Consider the following 4,735-nt stretch of genomic DNA (forward strand, 5'->3'; position numbering starts at 1 on the left):
TGGTAATATATAGAAGTGTTGATTTGTATGGGTTTATTTTATATCCTGCAACTTTGCTACAGTTGTTAATTATTTCAAGTAGATTTCAGTTGATTCTCTGATTTTCTAAGTATATCATCATATCATCTGCAAAGTATGAGTTTTGTTTCCTCATTGCTTATTCCAATCTTTCCATTTCTTTTTCATCTTATTGCTATAGTTAACATTTATAATACAATTTTGATAACAGGTATCCTTGCCTCACTCCTGATCTTATTGGGAAGACTTCTATTATCCCAAAACAGATAATGCTTGCTTATGGTTTTAGATAGATACTACTTATCATTTTAAGGAAAATTCCATTTATTCCTAGGCTCTCTAGTATTCTTAATAGAAATGGATGCTGTATGCTGTATTTTGTCAACAACTTTTTCTGCTTTGAGATAATCATATGATTTGTTTCTTTTGTTTTTGATATTGTCAAGTATGCTGTTAGTTTTTCTGATAATGAATCATAACTGCAATCCTGATATAAATTCCAACTGGTCAGAGTATATAATCCTTGACATACTTTCATTATTAAGAAAACATCTAGTGAAAGGTCTGGGAACAACATCATAAATGGATAAACTGAGGCTGTTCAGCCTTTAACAGGGAAAAAAAACAATCACCAAAATTAGCAAACAGTCTAACTTCAAAGATTTATGTTTTAAAAATTCAATGGGAAAAACTGGGACTGATATGTAAAACTATAGGATATTCCACCTTTATGTCCAACTTACTTTTTGACTAAAGGGTCAAGCTCTGCATACTTCTGAAGACTCAAGTGGTGAAACTACTGCTTTTTGGAATTATTTAGTATTGTTTATTCCAAGTTCTCAAGGTTAGCATATAGTCTGATCCAGGTAAAAGTCTAAATGTGAAGTCTGTAAGTTCTTAACTTGGGTTTGAGTCTAATCAACAGTAGAGTACAACTGGACTCAATCTCAATTAGACAGCTGGAAAGTTCTGCTGCTTCTGTGTGATAGAATTGTAGGCTTCACTTTGTCTTTGCTGGCTTTAGATTGGGATAGAATATGGAATTGAGAACCCATTCTGATCCTGAAATCCAAGACCCAAAGCTCCTTGCTCAGTTAAAAGGCTACAGTCTATAACTGCTCCTCATCCCCAGGTCCAAGTCCCTTCCTCAGTACACCCTGTGCCTATGACCCAGAACTGGGTAGTGAGTAACAGATACCTTTCAGTACTGTTTTTACAACCTGCATGAGACTTCATTGCCCTGGTAAGGGTCTGAAACCTCATTGTGCACTAGGGCACAATCTCTGGTTCCTAGACAGAACAGTGTCCACAAACCTATCTGACTCCCTTTGCTGATCTGGGCTAGATAAATGATTGAATTTTTTCTTGAATTTCCCCATTGGCATTTAGTCTGATATATTTTCTAGACATGTGTGGAGGAATTTTAGGGAAAAAGTCTGGCTACACTTATTCCTGTTACTCTGCCATTTGGCTACACCCACACCTCTTCTTACCCCACCTAAATCACTTTTTTTTTTGGCAAGGCAATGGGGATAATTGACTTGTCCAAGGTCCCACAGCTAGGTAATTATTAAGTGCAACCACCCAAATGCCCCTCAAATCTCTTCTTGAAGGAGCTTGGAAGGATACTATCCTTACTTTTTCCTCTTGGAATCTTGAAAGATAGCTTAGATACTGTCTTCTTAATCCCCCTCGGTTATTACATTTCCTACATTTTAAAATTACATTGTTTTTTTCTGAATATATTTGGAATTTATTAGAGACAGCATGGCATCATAAAGAGCTGGCTTTGGAACCCAGAAAATGTGGGGTCAAATGTGACCTGACACATAAATGTGTGACCCTAGGCATGCCACTTAATCTTTCAAAGTGCTAAGAAATTTTTAAAAATTGAAGAGAAGGTGCTGACCTAAGTGGGTAGAGGAAGTTTCTCACTGGGAGTATCCTTTATCACTGAAATGACCAGTCCAGTTTCTATGTATATAGTGTTCCCCTTTCCTTCCAACCAGTATTAATCTCCTTGAAGGTTAAGTACTTTTTTCCTCTTCAAACTCCAGCACTTAGCATAGCTATTTGTATGCAGCATTCACCAAATGAAGGATTAATTTAAATGAATTTAGAAGCAGAGTAAGGAACAATATAAAGTACTTTCTAACAAATAAAGCTGTTCAAATATAAAAGTGAACTGCTTTGTGAGGTACTGAACTCTCTACATCACTAAAAGTATTTAAGCAGAAATTATGTAACCACCTATCATGCAAAATACATCTAAATCAGTGATCTGCAATTTTTGATTGTCCACACCTATCAGTAAAAACTGTCTGAATGTACCACGTGATACATATTCAATGCAAATTTTTCTTTCCAAAGTCTTTAAAGACCTTTAATTGCCAAATCTAATGGCTTTCTCAATCCTCCTCCTTTTGGGACTCTCTGACATTGTCAAACACCTTCCCTTGAATATTCTCTTTTCTCTTGATTTTATTTACTGCTCTTTCCTAAATCTCCCCCTATTTGTCTCACCACTCCCCTTTTGTCTCCCTTTGCTGGCTCTTTGTCTAAACACATCTTGGGAGTCCCCTAGGTTCTATCCTGGGCTCTCATCTTTCTTCCTCCTTATGATTTGTCTGGTGGTCTCATCAGCTTTCTACAATGCATTCAATTATTTCTATGCAAGTGATTCTAAGATCTATTTATCCAGTCTCTGTCCTGACCTACAGTCTGGCACTCCCAATGGCTGTATCAAACAGAATGTCCTAAAAATATCTAAAACTCAAGATATTCAAAACTGAACTCAATTTATTCCACTCCCCCCCCCCCAAAAAAATAGAAATTCCATCTCTTCCTAAACTTCCTAGTACAATTTTAAGGGAACAATTTTCAAAGTTACCCAGGTTCACAATATGGATATCATCTTCTGTTCACTCAATAAATTTCCCTTTTTCTCTTCTGATATTGCTATCATCCTGATACAAGGCCTTCATCACTTCATCCTCAACTATTGCTAACATTCTGTTGGCTAGTCTCCCTAATTCAGATCCTTCCCTACTCCAGCCCATCCAACACTCATCTTTGAAAGTAACTTTAGTTAAATGCAGGTCTGTGTCACATACACATACACACAGACACAGAATCTCCCCCAAGCATTCCATTTAATAAATTCTAGCGGCTGTTTACTCCCTTTAAGATAAAATATCAAGGGCAGTTAGGTGGTGTAGTGGATAAAGTACCAACCCTGTAGTCAGGAGGACCTGAGTTCAAATCCAACCTCAGATGTTTAATAATTGTGTGTGTGACCTTGGGCAAGTCACTTAACTCTACTGCCTTAAATTAAATTTTTTTTAAAAGATTAAATATAAACTCTTTTTACTAAAGCTATTCATAACCTGGTCCCTTCTCTCTTTCCAGTCTTCTTACCGCTTACTGACATATTCTCTACAATTCAGAGCCACTGACCACCTCACTATTTCTCACATAGACATTCCATCTCTCTATTCTGGGTACCTTCACTGAAGGTCATTAATGCCTGAAATTCTCTCCTTCTTCATCTCTACCTCCTAGCTTCTATGTCTTCCTTCAAGTTTCAGTAAAAAATAAGAAACCTTTCTTAGAACTCCTTATTAGAGCATTCCCTCTGATACCACCCACCCTCAATTTATTCTGTACATATCTTGTTTATACATAATTGTTTGAATGCTATTGCCTTAATTAGATTCTGAACTCCTTATGGACTGGAAATGCTTTTTTTCTTTTTTTCTCTCTCTCTGTACACCCAGTGCTTAGTAGAGTGTCTGGCACATTTTAGGCACTTAATAAATGCTTCACTTGATCTACACAGTCTGGTTTCATCCTTGACTCCTCACTCATACTCACAAAATGATTCTGTTGCTGTCTATAGTTTCACAACATTTTTCAATACATCTTATTATCTCTGAGATCAAATATAAAATCCTATTTGATTTTTGAAGCCTTTAACAACCTACCTTTTCTGTCTCCCTTCACTTCCCTCCGCTTTATAATCTAATGATATATTCTTTATAATCTTTTATGTTCCAGATGCAGAATCCATTTCTTTTCACTTGGCTTTGCCTCAGGGCCATCCTCACCTATCTCTCCTAACTTCCTGGTCTTCTTCAAGTATCAGATCAAATTACCTTCTACAAGAGGCAATTCCTACGTTCTTCTCTTTTCTCCCCACTGTCATTTTTTATTCTTTCTTAATGTGGTCAGTTGAGTATGTGCTACATATACAGAGAAATCTTAGAAACTTGTCACTATTTAAACCTATTTTAGTTAATACCCTTTTGGTTTCTACTTGTTTTCCATTCAGAAAACAAAATCTTAGGGTTAGAAGAGGTTTTCCTTTTACTTAGAGGTGGAACGCTATTAACTCACCAATTGTTGATGGATTCTTCCCATTTTCACTGGTATATGCTTAGTACAACATAACAGACTTGGATTTAGAAGGGCCTGGGTTCAAATGCTGCTGTTGACACATATTTGTTGTTTTTAACTGAAATGAAGATTATCTTTAAGTTGAGTTGTATTAGATGAACTGCCTACTTATCCTATAAAACTTATTCTGTCAAAAAACAAAATGAGGGTTCACAGGACTTACTGGGCACTTCCATACAGAGCAGAACTCCTGCAGATTCTCTTTCAAGGAATCTGGGGTCCAGGATGTGAGTACTCTGAGGTGTATATATCTAGGTCATAG

Source organism: Macrotis lagotis, chromosome 2 (genome assembly GCF_037893015.1).
Source record: "Macrotis lagotis isolate mMagLag1 chromosome 2, bilby.v1.9.chrom.fasta, whole genome shotgun sequence".
Lineage (NCBI taxonomy): Eukaryota > Metazoa > Chordata > Mammalia > Peramelemorphia > Peramelidae > Macrotis > Macrotis lagotis.